Below are 19,934 nucleotides of genomic sequence, written 5' to 3' on the forward strand. Positions count from 1 at the left end.
GTACAAGCCATCTTCAGCCACTTCACTTACTCATTATAAAATGTATGAAACAAAAATATAGACAAATTCTTGTATATAAGGTGCTGGACTGTCTTCACGGTACAACAAGAAAAGTGACATTCTTTGATGCTATATATTTTGTAAGATGTGTGTGGGATTCCGTGCAGGAAAGCACAGTATCAAATTGTTTTCAGAAGACCGGCTTTTATTGGATACTGGCACTTACGAGAGAGAGATCACATAAGAAAATAATGAAATTGCAGAAGAAAACATCATGTCAGAAAACAATGGAATTGCAACTGAGTAATGACAGCGAATAATAGAGCAAGATAAAAATACTGCTTGCCTTAGCTTCAATGCTTATGTTGAGTGTGATGAAGGTGTTACTGTTTGACAGTCCATGATAACTGATGAAGTGTTCGTGGGGCAGATGTCAGAGGAACAAGAAAGTAAAGACAAGGGTGAAACAGATTCTTTGCCAGTTCCTACAGTGTTGAAAGCAACAGAAGACATGGACACAATTAAACATTATGTATTAAGCATTGAAGTTCATGAAGTAGTGCTGAATGAATTAACGAAGATCGACTATACAATATTAGAATTCGGACAGAAGAAACAAGAAATGATTGACATGTTCTTCAAATGCCTGTGAACACAGGACTACGCATTGTAGTGTAGTTAGGTTAACATGTACAACATACAAACGGCTTTAGCAATGACAATTTATATTATGGGTAGTGATTCACTAATGGGAAAAGTGTTGAACAATGTTCCGTTATATTAAGAACATCTGTGTAAACTCTGCCCCACTTTGTGAATAAATAAAATCATCACATGCCAGGTTCATATTATTCACTGAAATTGTTTTAGGTGGTGGTATCCCTCTATAAACTAGGTGGCTTATTTATACATAATGTTATGCTTTACAATTTGCACATGTGTATTGGTATTGTCATCCACCGTAAAAATGTAATTGGATGTTAATGTGATTAACACTGTAAAGATAGGTACATATTCACATATAAAAAATTGACTCAAAATTGAAATAAAATGTTGGTATCTGAGTCTCTTAGATATGTCCCTAAAATAAGAGATTGTATTTTGGAGGCTAGAGGCTATGCTCTCATGTCACAATGTACTGCATTCCAATTAGCTGTTGGCTTAGGTGTAAACATCTGGCAGCTTGAATGCTGCCAATGTCACTCACAGCAACGCAAATCGTGCAACAAAACGAAGGCACCAAAATCACTTTACATCTTCCATGGAGAGTGTTGTTCGAGATGGTCTTCAGGGATGGTTCTCTCCAAGAAAACGGGCACCAAAGCAATCTGATGAACAGTGCCAGAGTTGACATCAGGCAGGTCCACCACAAACTCGCAACCGGCTTACGATGTTGACCCGCCGTGCCACTGCTGGCCGAGTACGCGTGTTTTCCTCTTTTGTCCATTCAAGCACGTCCTTGCGCCTCGTAGTGAGTCCAACCGACCTCAGCGAGCGTGAAACACCCTCGAGATTACAACAATGTCAAAGATCCTAGTACAGCCAGGTAATTGATAGAGTTGTACCAAAGAGCTTGTGTGCCAGAAAAGGCACACCACAGCTTAACCTTCCCTGCTGAAACCTGACCAGCCCACCTTTTTGTCTTACTACAACTGAAAGAAGGGAAGGAGACTTATCTAACAGGCTTGATTTGACTAAGGTGCACTCTGTACACCTTGCCCATTGCAAGCTCCTTAACTAACAAATTAACATGATGTAAGACCCTGGAGACGACATACGGTCCCAAGTAACACTGTACAAATTTACGAGTTCCCATACCACGAGCATTACGACCAGCGATGTTCTTAATAAACACCTTATCCCCCAGTTTTAGCTGAAAAACGCTTCTGCCCTGGTTATAAAGTTCGACTTGCCAACAGGCTAACTCCATGTTGTTTCGAGCACACTGCCAATTTTCCCTAAGGGTATCCGGATTAATGGAAAATGGCAACAAGTCATTGAGCTGCCAAAGATTGGAGAGAGACAAATTGACCGGATATGGGAACATTAACTCAACGGGAACTGCCTTAGAAGTTTCATGCTGGGCCGTGTTGAATGTGGAATTTAACCATGGGAAGAAAGGGGTAGTCGTAATATGCCTCATTCCACTACGGAAGCAAAAATGTTTAAACTCTCTTGATACAAAGGCAGGTGCATTATCGCTAACAAGTTGTTTCAGGGGTCCAAACCGTGAAAAAATATGAGTCAGATGATGTATGGCTATACTCGCAGTGCAACCACGCAAAATGCGAAAAGTCATCTACAGCGATGAAGATATAATGGTACCCTGCCTTAGTCCTAGGCAAAAGTCCTACAAAGTCGATAAACATCTTATCCATCAGTCACTGCTGTCTTTGAGATTGAAGTAGACGCAAAGGGGCATGAGAACTGGCCTTACTCCTTCTACAGTTGTCACACTGGATGATGAGCCGCCGCACATCGCGGTACAGAGAAAGCCCCGTCACATGGGCCCCCACCTTGGCCGAAGTTTTATAGAGGCCGAGATGCCCTCCTAGTACAGAATTATGGACATACTGAAAGAGAGGTGAAACTAAATCAAGTGGTAAGCAAACCCTAACATCTCCAGGCTTACCAACCTCTTTACAGAGTACCCCATTCCTTAAGGAGTAACTGGGCAGGCCTTCGCTAGCAGTGACTATCCGATTGATCGGACCCAAATACAGATCCTCATTCTGCTTGGTTTTAAGGTCAATGAATAATAGAGGGATCTCTGTGAGGACATTATTCACCACATGACTACACGAGTCATGTTCTCCCCTTGGTTGAGATTCAAAGTCTTCACTAAACATTCTACTTAGGGCGTCAGCTACCTGATTGTCGGAGCCTTTAATATGACGCACCTTAAAAGGAAAGGCGGAAATACGGATCATCCACCTAGCAATCCTTCCGGTCTTTCAAGATCGAGCTAGGACCCAACTCAGTGCTTCATTGTCAGTTTCAAGGTCGAACTCCCTATGTTCTAAATAAAATCGAAATTTCTCCAAGGCGAAGAGCACTGCAGAGACTCACACTCATAAACAGAATAATTTAACTCTGAGGCGGTCGGTGAGCTTCCTTGAAGCAAAGGCAAGAGGGCGCTTCACGCCCTGATCTTCGTGAAGAAGAACGGCTGCTATCCCAGCATTGGAAGCATCGGTTTGGACTACAAAACGTTTTTGGAAATCAGGAACTACCAAAACGGGAGGGATCGCAATGGCGGTCTTAATCGCCTTGAAAGCACTTTGTTGGCTGTCTCCCCAGGTAAACTCTCGGCCGTTCTTTCGCAAGTCATTAGAGGGGCAGTCAACTGTGCGAAATTAGGGATGAACCTAGGGAAATAATTCGCCATGCCAAAAAAACGCGCGACCTGCTTCTTTGTCCGTGGGGGCGGAAATTTCTTAATCCCACTTTATCAATTCTGACTCTGTCCCTTGAGACAAGATGGCCTAAAAAGGAAACTTGGTGTCTAGCAAGAGTAATCTTGGCTGGCTTAACGGTCAATCCAGCGGAACGAAATCTATGCGACACCTGCTCAAGATGGGTAAGATGTTCATCGAAGGTTCGGCTATACACCACATCATCATCCAGATAATTGTATACATACTTAAGTTTTAAATCTCCCAAAACACAGTCCAACAAGCGCGACAATACTGGGGCCCCAAGTAACCAAACCAAACCGAACTCTGTTAAATTCAAAGAGATTCCAGTCCGTGAAGAATGCGGTAACATGTTTTGATTCCTCACGAAGGGCAATCTAATGATAAGCGTGATCAAGATCAAGAACAGTGAACCATCTTGCCCTGGAAAACCACATAAAACAATTATGAATATCGGGTAAGGGAACGGATTCCAACACAACCTTCTTATTCAGTAACCGGTAATCAACTACAGGTCTATGATATTTACCACCGGCTTTAGGAACAATAAATATTGGTGAAGCGTAAGATTAGTTTGACGGTCTGGTAACGCCATTTTGCAACATAGTGTCCAGTTTTTGCTTTAGGACTCTCATTTTTGGAAGGGAAAGTCTATAAGGCGACTGCCGCACCGGTAGGCCATCATACAAATGAATGTGACATTCAATAAGGCCAGTTACGCCAAGTTTCTCAGAAAGCACGTCAGGTAACTCATCTAACAATTCTATTAACCGAACCGCGCGATCATCAGGAAGGTGACTAACCTCAAACCTGTTGGCTTTATTGCTGACCATACTAACCAAGTTAGAACGATCACATGCACACAGCGCTATCTTTTCTCCCGGCCTGAACTTAAAGCTTAATGTGCGATTAGCGTAGTCTAATACCAATCCAGTGTGCTTAACTGCCAACAAGGTAACTGGCCACCTAAAACCACTGATTGATAGGCTACCCTGCACTTCCTCCACCACGGGCAATTCTTCCCCATTCGCAGCGCGACAATTCTGCCAGGTAGGCTTCGCAACAGATAACCTATACAATCGACGAAATTCCAAATACCATTTATGGTCAATCAAGGAAACCGAACTTCCGGAATCAAGCAGTCCACAAAGGGGCTCTGTTCCCACGCGAGTACAATCGTAGGGGAGAGGGGGCCTACCTGGAGCGCAGATATGTTCACATCAGAAGGGTAACTTCGATTCCTACCCCCTCTCTTCCTATGGCATCAGATGTTTGCCTGCGATCTCTTAGGAATAGGACAATTGCGCACTAAGTGATCAGTGTCGCCACAGCGAAAACAATGCTTCCTAGCCTGCACAACAGCCCCAGTGCATAATTTGCTATTCCCTGGAACTAAAGATACTGTCCCTGTGCTATAATTAGTACTACGCTGGGAATCAGCAAACGCGAGGGCCTGGATTGACTCCAATACTTGGTCCAGCTCCGAAAAGCTAGCCGACCTGCTACCAAAAACTAGCCGTGACCGGTCATCAGGGCGCATCGCCTCAACAATGTTAGATATGACATCGGACTCAGCCATAGACATATCCAGAGCCAACATTGCGTTACGGACTTTCTCCTCATATTGTTCTAATGTTGCGGCAGAGCCCTGCACTTGCCAGAGAAACTTGCGCTCAAGTTCGATTCGCACTCGTGCTGACAATTTCCTAGCTATAATTAAAGTCCTCAGATATTTAATAGACTGCTGACGCATCAAAACTTCTGAAAATAATACATTTAACACTCCATTAGTTAAGGGATACAATAAGGAGAGAATTACGGGACACGCAAGGTATCAACCTGAACCTCCAACTTGGCTAATAACCACAAAAGCTCTTGAACCTGACTCAAATTATCGACAGATAATTCCGACAATCCAGTAAATAAACACATAATGGGATTGGGCAGTTTAGCAAACCTGTCGAAGGCTACCTGACCGTGATTTTTTACGTCACAAACCTGAGTGCTGCTGGGCGCCTACCAATGTCCCCTTGTTCCGACCTAGAGCCTTCCATATTTAAACTTAAGGCCGCAGTTCTAGTTTGCAAATCCCGCACACGACTCGTAACCTGTTTTATTTCCCGGCTCTCAGCTTCTTTGACTTCCATGCAATCAAAATCGCTTAAGCGGTTCCCCTAATGAACTAACTGGGCCTGTATACGGGATATTTGCCTATGTGTCGGCTGGTTATCCTCTAAAAAGGCAAGGTTCTGGTCTATCTCATGAACGGCTCTCAAAATAAATTGCAAGGCGTCACCTGCCTCGCCAGTCATACCCGCAGTGAAGGATATCAGTAGATCCAAGGCCACGCGCAACCTAGCTGCCAACTCCGAAATGCTGCCCATTACAGGTTGTTCACGAATCCTCAATTCATACTGCAAGAACTCCTCCTTGAGATAACCAATTCCGGGACACCCCCTTGAGACCATGTCAAACAGCAGAAACCTGAGAACAATAGAAAATACAATGAAATCACAATAGCCATAAATTCTTACTAATCAACAAATGACCAATTAAGGAGTGACACATATTGAAAGGAAGACAATTCTTCCCCCCCCCCCCCCCCCCCCCCCCCCCCCTCCTCCCGCCTTTTGCCAAAGAGCTGGTGTGCCAGAAAAGGTGCACCACTGCTCACTGTCAGTGATGTGGTAGCTAATCATCTAGGTCACTAGGAAAGCTGCTCGCTTTAGCTTTGTTCAAGGGACTACTGTTGATCTCTGATTTAGCCGATCAAAGAAATCGATTGCATCAGTGCTTAAGAGGCAACCTCACAGCCATCCAATTTCTCTGATTCCACAATGAATCACTGCAGATTGATGCTGAAATAGTTCTGACGTAAGGCTATGATCTGCTTGCTGACTCTGTTCTTGTTCGAACCAGTCTGGATTTGTGGATCTTTTCTTGTGAACTTGATGTTGATGGTACATTAAACTGTAACTGCCCATCATTCACGATTAAGATATTTGGGAGATTGCATCCAGTCTTCCTTTTGCAAATTACAAGGTGACCTCAGAGTGGAAACTGATGGGTATTGAAGAAAAGTTACGTTACGTTAACACATTTGAAGCACATTGTGGGCGAAAGAATATCCAATGGTAATTGATTGAGTTGAGAGCATGGTGCTGGTCAGTAGAGCCTGTTCAAATTACGATAAAAGCCATAAGGTAGTGTAACGGAACATATTAAAGGCTTTACTGTACCGAAGTATGCGATACCCTCCAAATTCAACTAGTTTAACGAGTATTTATGATTATAGAAAAGTTATTGTGTATGTTAACAATGATTGCATAATATGTCTCCATAAACAGTCAACCCATTAAATTATACTGAATAACTGACCCACACAAAAGTTTATATCACTTGATCACTGATACAGCAAATGTCATCATGTAAAAACACTAAGTTCATCTTAAATAATTAATATGAAGTACGAAAAATAGTGGCCAACTTAGGTATTTTGGATCTCCTTAAATAAAAATCACCCAGTGAAACCTATTTGTTCACTAGGAGCGTTTTCACTCAGTATTCACGTAATCAATCCTATTTTAGACGAAAACCAATGTAATTCTTAATAATTCATGTTATTTACTTATTTATGCAAATTAGAGAAGTCAATTGACAAACTTCTAAAAAACGGCCTTTTTGTAACAAAGAATTATTCTGTCAAGTCAACAAATCTGTCTGTCATTTTAATAACATGTTAAATTATGTCACTCAATGCAAATTAATTACTTTTCTGCACAAATTATGATAACAGATGTACATGTGACTTGTAAACTATATCTCTTTTTAGTAGTTCTTTGACAATGTTATAAATACAAGCAGCAAGAACGGTCGGGAGGCAGTCGGAATGTCACTTTGGTAAAGTGTGTTTGTGTGTTATCGTTTGAGGTGGATAAACAATGCAAAGAACATGTAAAGGAAATACTACTTTGTGTTGAGTCATGGCCTTTGGCGGACAGTGGAATTAAGATGGCCACCAGCGTATTAAATATTTGAAGTTTACATATTTGTTGGTTTCGCTCGTTCTTTATCATCAAAAGCACATAAAAAACACGGGACCTCATGTTTTTAACCCTAGACAACCAGATTTAGAGCCAGCATCAGCATCGAGACACAGCAGCGATCCAGCAAGTAGCAGCGATTACCACAACACAATGCATTTTAATGGCGCCAACCTAACATCAAGTGCTAACAAGCTCCGTAAATGGGAGTGAAATAGTGCGATTATAGCAATTAGCTATATCTACGACTAGGCGACCATTACAAAAGTGGGGGCTTGTCCGGGATCTTTAAGTGCATCGATGATAATAGTGCAGCGATAAATTTCGTAAGTGCTTAGCATTCCAAAAAAGTTTATTTGTGCAGTGTGGCAACAGTGAAAATATGTCAAAAATAAATAAATAAATAAATAAAGTGTGTTTGTGCGACTACGGAAAACTATCATCACACCGCTCGGAAGATTAACATCTGGATTATGTCAATGGAATTCATCAATCAAGACTTCAGCTTCGATAAAACCGAATAGAAGTGAAGAAAGCCAACAAGAACACCAATCACAACATCATAGCATAGCTACATAAAGCAAGGTATTTTGTTGTTGTCATTTAAAATAATTAATAGTTAACATGTCTCTACCTGAGAGTGATGAGATCGTAGGAAATGTAAAAATTGAACCAGGGGATGGTGAACAATTAAACTTAACAGAGTGGCTAGCAGGGTTTGCAACTCAAATAAGCTCGCAACTTAAACAATCAAGTGAACAAGTAAGTTTGGATTTTAAACAATCAAGTGAACAAGTACGTTTGGATTTTAAACAATCAAGTGAACAAGTAAGTTTGAAACTTAAAGAAAACACAGATAGACTGGATAAGTTAAGTTTGGATTTTGATCTATTAAGTACTCATCTCAATGAGAAGTGTGAGGAAATTAAAACTACCCTCAGTAAGAACACTAGAGAACAGTTGATACACTTCAGAAAAGAATTTCAAGTTAAAGTTGAAAGTTTAAATGAAAACATACAAGCTAACACAGACAGCATTGCTGTCATCTACAACAGAGTAGATACTGAAGTTGAAAGATTAGATCAGAAAATAGACAAAACATCAGAAAACCTTAAACAAGAATACAACCTGTATACCACTAATGTAGATACAAAAGTAGAAAATATACACAATTGGAGGACGCATTGATGTCCAAACAAACGATTTACAATCAAAATACAATGTATGGGCACATCCAAGTGAAATGCTTTCCTGGTGAAAATCTGCACCCTATTGACTTTATTCACCAATGTAAGGATATGTTTGTTGTAGGAATGTCAGATAACATAAAAATTAAGTTAGTAAAACGGTTTCTAAAAGGGGAGGCCCTATCCTGGGCAAATGAGAATAATGATTCTTGGAATACTTTTGAAGAGTTTGAAGCTAAGTTTATTTGCAAATTTTGGTCACAATCCATACAAGCCAGATTAAATTCAGAATTTCTAAATGGACCAGTGTATAGAGGGAAAGTAGGGGGGAATGCAAAAACTTTGCAGAGATCAATTGAAAAAGCTTGCTCACTTGAATAACTCTTTTGATATTATGACACAAATTGATGTTTTAAAAAGAAGGTTACCAGAGAGACTGCAGTGGGAATTGGTCCATGGACCAGACGATTCAATGGAAGAGTTCCTGAAATTTGTAGATAGATTAGATAGGGCCTTGGAAAGAGAAAATAACCAAAGTTTTGGCTCTGGCAACAACCAGTATGGGGGGTGGAACAGGAATGTAAATAGAGATTATTATGGGAGGAGAGACTTTGAAAATTCTGGAAATAATGCTCCAAATAGGGGAGATAGGAGATATGAAAATGATTTCAGAAACAATACACAGGAGGGAGGATGGTGGAGAGATAACAGGAATGATAGAAATAGGTATTGGGGAAGAGAACAAGATAGAAGGGGGTTTGCTGAAACTAGTGAACAAAACGACAACTACAAATGGACAGACCAAGGGAACCAGCTGGGAAACGGTGGACAGTCCCACTAGATGTCCGTAGTTTTGGGGCTAGACAATATTATGACAGGACAACACATAACCGAAACTGGAAAAGGAGAAGATACAATGTAAAGAGTAAGTACCATGAAAATACTGATGTTGTTAGAATGAATAAATTAGAATTTAATAAAAGGTTTTGGGATACTATGAGTAAAAGTGATACAGTTAATAAAAACAGTGTTCAAGCACAGGTAGTTTGTGAAAGTGCAGAAGTTGAAGGTATTGCAGAGTTCCATAGTTGGGCTGAAAAAGATACTGGTGTTAATAACAAGTCAGACACACCACAAATAGAATCTATTTTGGGGGGTTTATTTAATAAGAAGGGGGATGACAAAGTGTTTAATGGAGCCAAAGACTCAATTGCTGAGATTCAGATACATAGGGGGGAAACTGAAGATGGGGTGGTTGTGGAGGAGGAGGAAGAAGTAATAGAGGGACATTTAAATAATGATCCTAAATCAAGTGATGTTATTGATGATAGTGTGGAGGAAGAAATAAAAGTATTTGTAGAGTTGAAAAGTGATTATGTGGTAAAGGTAAGTGATGTGACAAACATGGGTAATAATGAGGTTAATTTAAGTGAAATGCAGACTAGGGAATGTGTATCTGAGGACAAGCTATTGCCTATTGGGAACTATGAAACACTAATCTATGAGAATGGTAATAATAATAATATTAAAGAAAATATAAAGGCATGGAATGTAAATGTGTGTTTTCAAGAAAAAGGGGAAAAGTTTTTAGAAGTTTTGTGGAACAACTATGGAAACTGTATAAACAAAGATGCCTTTTGGAAAGAATTAGCAAAGGTAAGTGCAACCTTGTATCCTACATGGTGGACAAGAATCCGTAGTGGACTTTATAAAAAAGGGGGTGAAAACAGTAGGTTGTTAAGTGACAACACAGTGTTAAAAGGAACAGATGAAAACAAAGGTTTATGTTTAAATGTCAATGCTTTGCAAACAGAGAGGGATGTGTCTAAATGTAGGAAAGAGACATTAGACTTAGGAACTAAAGAAATTGAAAATGATCTATTGTTTGAAAATACTGAAATAGACAAAGATGTTGAGCTAGGTTGTCCATATGTTAAAGTAAACATTGACATTTGTCCATTTGAAATAAAAGAAAGCCCACATCCTAATGCGTATAGACTTATCTTTCCCAGATCAAGAAGGTTATTTGGATTAAGAAACATCACTGAATTGAAACCATATAAACAGGATTAAGCACATTTCCCTGTTTGAATACAGTTACTTACCCATTTTCCATAAAGCATGTTATCAGCAAAGATTTTACTGGGTGTGTCAAATAGCAACTACCACTCATCCTACAGACCCTGGAAAAGTTCCAGATCTCTGAGAGAATGTTTTTATATTTTTATTGTTACTATTGAATATTAAATTTTGAGACATCTTCTTTACTTGCAACGGGCAAGAAGGTGACAAACATTTATTACTTTCCTTTTGTATTGTTGAATATGGGACATACTTGCACCAAATAAAAGACAATGTAAAAAAATTGTTGTGCAAGACCCATCATTTTGTTACTATTCTTTTCTTAGGCATAAGATTTGTGTACAATTTTCTACAGCTAATCAGATGTTCACCAAGTTTGATGTTTGTGTTATGTTGTGACCAATTTAAGTGTCCAATTTTGGTATTCATATGTTCTTGTACTGTCTTGACTGTGTCTCAGTGGGAGACAATGTTTAAAAAACTCTTCTTTTTTTTGCAAATGCATATTATACTCATACATGTGACCACTAGTGTTTGTGTTTATATATCATGTCCATACTTATAATTCTGTTCTTCGTTTTCATTTCTTTTATGTGGCTCAAAAAGAACAGACAGTTGCAATATTTTCCTATGGACATATGACCTGTCCATCTATGTAATATATTTATGTTCCTTCTATTATCTTGATTAATCTGTGACTCAATGAGAACTGACTTTGAAATAATTTACATATATTTTTTATATATCTTAAAATCGCATGTGATATATTTGTGTCTGTTTTGATCATTTTCCATGTGGCTCACTGGGAGCAAAGATTAACAGTTTTTTTACTTTCATATATTACTAAATATTTTTATTATGCTGTCATACTGAGAGCCATAACACAAAGTGCATTTGAAACAACACAACTAAAATATTTGCAGGAAAAAGTCATTTTGAAACGGTGTAACGGTCATTGTATACATACACATTATGCATAGTAAAACAAAAAAATTATTAAAGTAGTACTTTTCCAAATTTTAACCATTTGACACATTTGTCCTAGTCGGCTAATATCATTAACATTCTGTAAATGATATTACCCGAGGGGGGTATTGTAACGGAACATATTAAAGGCTTTACTGTACCGAAGTATGTGATACCCTCCAAATCCATGACTGGAATTAAAATGTATTTTATAATTACCTAAATTACATAAAATTACATGGTAAGTAATACATACATCTTTTCAGGCAACAAAACGGCATATCAGCTTACTTCACTATTTCGTTAAACAGCAGAAGAAATACTTTTAAAAAGGCAAGATTTTTTGTTATTACAAATGCAAAGGAAGTCGGCACGGCACACACGAGTGTCCATTTTCCATCTTTTTTTGATCCAAGGTAGAAGAGCATGTTCATTGTTATGGAAGGCAGACCGACTTACAACTGAATGAGTCGAGTGTCTTTGTAAAGATAATATGGTAACTTCTACAATATTATTTCAGTGGTACAGGGTGGCACACGAAAAATCAGCCCCGAGTACTAGACTGCTCATTATCACCTACCAATTGTCATCTACTGTTTCGAAGTTGTTGTTTGCATTAGTTTATTTTTTATTTTTTCACTTTCTAATTATTACATGTTTATCTATTCTGCTCATAGCAGTCAACAAGTCCAGCGTAATTGGCGAGCAGTCTGTCCTTGGGGCCAGTTTTTCGTGCGCCACCTTACATTATTTCACAACGATCAGCCACATAACGTTACAGTTGGCTAAATGAGAGGTTTTGCAGAATCACAAAAATTACTTCATGTGTGTGAGAATTCTGTTATGAATAAAATCTCTGACTCCAGGGCGGATGCAAGTGCCCCTCTTGACGCCTTCCATCTACAGTCATCTATGCTACTAATTTTCAATTTTTCATAAGAACCGTATACCAAGCACAAATGAATGGCGAACGAATAAAAATGAACGGTTCCCAAAAAGGATCGATCACCAGTGAACTAGTTCCCAAGGATGAACGAGTTTGCCCATCTCTAGTATCTTTCATTACCATCACAGGTCACATGCAAGCACATGAGAATGTCTCCCATAGCATAATGCTGCCGCCACCAGCCTGCATACATAGCACACAGCACATTTCAAGCAGCTTTTCACATAGATGGCAGCATTTGTGGAGATGACAATTGACCTATTGCAGCAAAAATGTGATTCACCTGAAGTGCCAACACGTTTCCAGTGATCAATGGTCGAATCTCAATTGTCGCATACCCACTGCGGTTGTAACTGACAATGTCATTGGGTGAATGTGTGAACAAGTAGGGGTGGTCTGCTCTGGAGCTCCATGTACAATGAACAGTGTGCTCTGAAACACCTGTGTGTCCACCAGCATTGTGCTCTTTCGCAGAGATACCACAGATCATCACTGAACCGTGGATTTCTTTTCAAATAATGATCTTAATAATTTATTTTATTTACTAGCGATTCACCAAGAACATTAACACATTTAGTCACACTATCTGAGCGTGGAAGTAGTTGCCAGGGAGTAACCGATGAAATCATAATCAAATTGCTTTTAACAAATGGGAATTTTATCCCTAAAAAGTTTTTCTTTTTTTTAAAGAACAGATTTAAAATTATAATCAGAAAGCACCCTCTTACTATCAAGCTACAATTTATTCAGAGGCAGAAGGAACAAATATGACCGTTTAAATAAAAGCCCATGAAATGCAATCTTATATAAAATTATACAAGGTTGGCCAAACGAGTTAACATGCCCTACAGTACACATATACCGCCTCTCAGAGTGATAGGCAAGATCAAAACGTATTTCAGGAGTTAGGCCGTTACACTCCAAGTAATAAATTCATTAACACATCGAATCCGACAAACATGACAGGGGCAGCTACTAACATAAGGCAGATTGATAGGGAGATTACTGAACAACCCGAACCGCAGGTTGCTCTAACCCGCCCCTACTCCACAAGGGGGAAAAAAAAAAACGGACCACCCAATTCATAAATAACCACCTTCCCGCAGGTGGGCAAACGGAGAAGAATTGTGGGATGACCCCAAAACAAAGCGGCTGGTGACCTCACCAAAAAAACAAGTAGAATTCAACAAGTAAATGAAACAACATATCACCAACCACTTAACTTCTAATAAACTGCGATTTCTGGAAAAGACCTGGCGTAGTACCCCCAAATCGCTCTCCTAAACCGTCCGTTTCCAGTCGCTTCAATGGACGCAGGAAGGCGCGCCGATCTCCTGTCTCATGGCATTGCAGCTCACACCGGCCAGACCGATGTCATGGATCGACTCTTGTTGCTCTCGTGTAGACCGCAAAGCCACTACCCCTCACTATATGGCATGGCCCACTGGACTCACGTGGCGACCTCACATGCGCCGACATTCAAGGTGGACAAGTCATCTTGTGTGTCAGTGCACGACCGACCAACCGATCGATCCAACCGCCAATGACCATTGCCTGAACAACTTGAGCAGACTGGCCGCCTAATGTGCAGACTCAGATGCAGGAACTAAGCCCCAAAGGGCAACAACTCGCTGAGTTCTCTTACTGGCGGAGTGGAAGGACTCTCATTTATCCAGCTTTAAAGATTGATCTGAACAAAAGACATACTAACACTCCAGACGACAGACAGACACTAACTGCCTCACAAATTCGGATGAGAGACTGACCCCAGACTGACTCCAGACTCACCCAGACTGACCAACTGGCACCAGCTGGAGTGGCCGAGTGCAGTCTGGAACTGCACAACCGTTGCAGTCGCAGGTTCGAATCCTGCCTCGGGCATGGATGTGTGTGATGTCCTTAGGTTAGTTAGGTTTAAGTAGTTCTAAGTTCTAGGGGACTGATGACCTCAGAAGTTAAGTCTCATAGTGCTCAGAGCCATTTGAACCATTTGACCAACTGGCGAGCTCATAGTGCCCCTTAAATGCATGTGAACAGGCAACCTTTCCCACCAGAGGGAGACACCAAAGCTGCGATTGCCACAGCGGCGCCACCACCAGAAACGGAGGGCGACTGCTTTACACTACGCGCTGCGGCGCACTCTTCAAAACAGCAGTTTTTACCGTGGTTCAATCACCTACCCTGCTTTATACAGCAGACAAGCCTCCGAACCTTATGTTCTGTGAAGAGTCATGGATGTCCAGCTATAGAGAGCCTAGGGGTAGTTTCACTGTCCTACCAGCATCTAATGTTGCAGTGGGTGGTAGTCATAATATTTTGGCTTATCAGTGTATTTATAGTAGGGTTAAAAACGTTCTGGCAGAATGTAAATAATTTAAGAGCAAGGGTGACCACTTACTAAAGAGCTGAAGTGTTGAGTCATCAAGAGAGACACACGAATGAGAATGAAAACTTTGCTAGTTTTAATCATTTGACAAGCTGTTGTGTGTACACACACACACACACACACACACACACACACACACACACACACACACACGTACATGCACTTACATTGTCCTGGCTGGACATGCAACTAATATTTTTTGCCATTGTAGAAGCATATGGACAGTGGAGCTCTACATTCTGTGAAAAACTCCTGAGCAGTTGTCCAAGCTTGGCTGAAGTGTCACAGTTTCTAATGCTGCAGTGGTTCTGAGTGCCATCTTTGTGATCTGCAACCCTGTTAACTGCTAGTTGAGTAAGAGTTAGAATTATAGATTACCTGATGAGTGAGGAGGAGTGAGTGGAATTGTGAATTACAGTGTGTTTGTGAATCGTGTTAAGGAAAAATGATTGTACTAGCAGATGGCTCAGAGAAAATATGTTCTGCAGGAACATGAGTCCAGTAGAATGAACAGAGAAAATAATGCTTTAGTATTAAGAGCACAGCTGATGAACCAATTTGGGCTAACTAGACTACAATAAGGAAGAAACCAAGAGTTGCGTATGTTTGTCACAAAATTTTTTGGAGATAATCACTCACCTATAATCTGAGGAAATTTTTTTTAAGGAGAGGGGAGTACTGCACCTTGAAATAACATATTTGGCGCAGCAAAGTATAAATTCAGACACCTTCCCTGGCAATGCAAGCAGAAGGAAGCACCTCAAGCCTTAAGAGCCACGTGTGTTGCTGATACTTCAAGTACTGTTACTGCAACAGGGGGGAGCTTACATCTTCAATTTTTACTTTCCCACATATTGCAGTTGTTGCAACCATAACAACTTACTTTTTTGTAGCCAAGTAAAAACTCAGACACCTCCCCTGTCACACCGTAAGAAACAGAGGAAAGTGGGTCAAGCCATAACAGCCAGGCAAAATTTCAGCATGAGTCCACTGATACTGCAAGTACTATGAATGCGCCATGAGCTGGTTACCTCACCCCCTTTGCAAGCGGGGCAACAAATTATGGATGCAACAAAATGGTGGAACAGCTACAACTTGGATTGCCTAATTTCACCATGCCCAGCCACAGCGATGTAATGAGTTGGGGCAAGATAACCAGTATGGAAGCATAACAAGCACGAGCCAGCCCCAAACAGATATTTCTCATTTTTCAGTGGAGATATTTTAGTCGGTAGATGACCATCAGTGAAAGTTTGCAAACTACTCATCTGGCAGTCTATGAGCTTCTATGGTACAGCAAGACCTTCTGTGGAGACTCAGACACTGTTATCCACGGTGCCACTATCCATGCCCAGTCTGATGGGAAGGACTGTGGTAGCTTCAATGAGCTGACCACTTGGTGGTCTACCTTAAGGGTCAACATATGTAGCTGCTCTTACAACATTGCAGTGGTGAGCAGTCTCTGCTGCCCACTTCCTGCTCCTGTGTGAAAACTCCACTGCTGCTGGCCACTTCTCTGTCCAGAGGCTGGAGTGTGACAGCACACCACCATACACTTCACGCAGGGCTGCCAGAAGCCACTGCCAGCATAGCTGACATTCAGAGCTTTCTTCCCACCTTAGAGGCCTTACGCCGCCCATAGTCACTGCAGTGTCCATGTGGATCACATGACAGGTTTGGTGCATTCCTGGTAGAGGGTACACCGCTTCTGCACAGCTACCATGGGCTGCCTGGAATGTCATCACAACATCTGCATTTTGTGGAACACCAAATGTTTGGTTCTCTAATACTAACGTCCATTGGGTGTGAGACAGGCATCCACTCACCAAGCAACTATTCATATGTCTTGAGGTGGGAGGCCACCGCATCCTGACCTTGACCCACCCTCAGCCACCAACCAATGTTATCATCTGACTCCTGGGTGTTACAAACGTATGTTAATTAGCTCTCAGAAGTATCTCTTGAAAGCATTATTTGCACACTGTTTTAAATGATGCAGTATTACTTTGAACATTTCAAGGTGTGTTTAAAGCATGGTCCTTTTTACAAAGCTGGGTATTTTGTTTCTTGAGAAGTTACTTGCATAATTCCACAATTACTATTACAATGCGTTGGCATTCCAGATATACAAGATTTACAATTCAGAATGGTTTCATACCTTGAGCACTGTGTAAATCCTGCAGAGGCTAGCAAACACGAGCAAACCAAGACTAATAGCATTCACTACAGGGCCAGTGCTCACAATTCCCAATGCTTGGCACAACAATTTACAGCCCTAACACTCAAGCAATGATAGCACAAAGAGAGGGAACAGTCATACTGTTGTGGCATTGCTTTTCACAGTACTTTTTTGGGCCACTCCAACAAAGAATGTATCAGATTTTTCTTCCGTCTCAGCGTTTGCAGTGTCAAGTTGCCACTTGACATAACTGCTGTCTCAACTTCTTGTATGGCAGTTGAAACCCCTGATATTCTCCCTGCACAACTCTGCAAATGTTTCTGGCAATCTTCGTATCTCATTTCTCCCGTCCCACATACTATAGGTCAACCCTAATGTCCGCTGGAAACCAGTTAGTGTGGCATCTATTTTTCTTGAAAATGAAACCCCTGCTTTGAGCAGGGGTTTCATAGTGTGTCCACTATTTCTCTCTTGTGTAGACTCACAAGAATTATGACACTATCTGGGATGCTCTTGGAAGTATGCCACCTGTGATGAAAGGAATTTGCATCACTTGTGTATGCATACACGTCACTAATGTGTTTCTTCTGTTATGTGGATGACACCTTTGTCATATGGCCACATGGTAGGGACAAGCCGAATAGTTTCTTCATACATCTAAATTCCATACACCAGAACATCAAGTTTACCATGGAAGTCGAAGTGGATGGGCTGCTCCCCTTTCTGGATGCCCTGGTTAAAAGAAGAGCAGACAGCACATTGGGCCACAGTGTTTACCGTAAGAAGACTCACACCAATCTTTAATTATACACAAACAGCTGCCACCATCCAACACAGAGCAACCGTGTCCTCAGAACATTGGTTCACAGTGTCCTGTCTGACAATGAGAGCCATAACCAAGAACTTGAACATCTGAGGTAGGTTTTCTGGAAAAACAGCTACACAGAGAAGCAAATTTGGAGAGCTCTATGTCCCACACCGACTGTACAACTGGAAGAGGAACCTCAGCAGGATGGGGCATAGCATTTATTCCGTTCTTCGTCACTTTATCAGGAAAGATAGGTTGAATTCTTCAAAAACATTAAGTGAATGTTGTTTTCTGCCCACCAATTAAGACACAGGCCCTTGGTAATGCCAAGCATGATCTATAACTACAGAAATCTGAAGTCTACCAGATCCTCTGTGAATGTGGCATGACTTACATCGGTCAGACAGTGTGTACTATTGAATATCATTGCCAAGAACACCAATGGCACACCAGACATCAGAAGCCTAACAAGTCAGTGGTTGAAACTTCCTGGCAGATTAATACTGTGTGCCCGACCGAGACTCGAACTCGGGACCTTTGCCTTTTGCGGGCAAGAGCTTATGTAAAGTTCGGAAGGTAGGAGACGAGATACTGGCAGAAGTAAAGCTGTGAGGACCGGGCGTGAGTCGTGCTTCGGTAGCTCAGATGGTAGAGCACTTGCCCGCGAAAGGCAAAGGTCCCGAGTTCGAGTCTTTTCGGTCGGGCACACAGTTTTAATCTGCCAGGAAGTTTCATATCAGCGCACATTTCGCTGCAGAGTGAAAATCTCATTCTGGAAACATCCCCCAGGCTGTGGCTAAGCCACGTCTCTGCAATATCCTTTCTTTCAGGAGTGCTAGTTCTGCAAGGTTCGCAGGAGAGCTTCTGTAAAGTTTGGAAGGTAGGAGACGAGATACTGGCAGAAGTAAAGCTGTGAGGACCGGGCGTGAGTCGTGCTTCGGTAGCTCAGTTGGTAGAGCACTTGCCCGCGAAAGGCAAAGGTCCCGAGTTCGAGTCTCGGTCGGGCACACAGTTTTAATCTGCCAGGAAGTTTCATATCAGCGCACACTCCGCTGCAGAGTGAAAATCTCATTCTGGAAACATCCCCCAGGCTGTGGCTAAGCCATGTCTCCGCAATATCCTTTCTTTCAGGAGTGCTAGTTCTGCAAGGTTCGCAGGAGAGCTTCTGTAAAATTTGGAAGGTAGGAGACGAGATACTGGCAGAAGTAAAGCTGTGAGGACCGGGCGTGAGTCGTGCTTCGGTAGCTCAGATGGTAGAGCACTTGCCCGCGAAAGGCAAAGGTCCCAAGTTCGAGTCTCGGTCGGGCACACAGTTTTAATCTGCCAGGAAGTTTCATATCAGCGCACACTCCACTGCAGAGTGAAAATCTCATTCTGAAGTCAGTGGTTGCTGAACATTGCATCTTGGAATTACACAGAATGAATTATGACCAAACCAAGGTACTGACACAGATGTACAAATACTGGGACTATGTTATTAAAGAATCCATCAAGATTTGAGTACGGGAACCACTGATCAATCGAGGTAGCGTATACATTCTTAGTAAGGCCTGGGAACCCGCTTTGAATCTGAGTAAAAGGAGAAAGAAGACATCCCGCCATGAACTGACTTCGAGAACAGGCAGAGATACTAAGACGCCGCCGCCAGCATGTGCCCCTGGGTGCGGACCATGAACTGAACGGATGCCCGTTGGACAATAACACCCATCTGTTCACCCATGAACTCTTTCGCCAAGTCACTAATGCATTAATATCGCTTGAAAATACCTCATATCCTTTCCAATTACAACCTTTACAGACATTATTGAAAACCCCCAAAAACAACACCACTTAATAATAACAAAAACAAATTCGTCATATATCTCAAATACATCATAACAATTAAAAAGGTACGTCGCACACTATCCCAACAACACATCAT

This window comes from Schistocerca cancellata, chromosome 2, assembly GCF_023864275.1.
Source record: "Schistocerca cancellata isolate TAMUIC-IGC-003103 chromosome 2, iqSchCanc2.1, whole genome shotgun sequence".
NCBI lineage: Eukaryota > Metazoa > Arthropoda > Insecta > Orthoptera > Acrididae > Schistocerca > Schistocerca cancellata.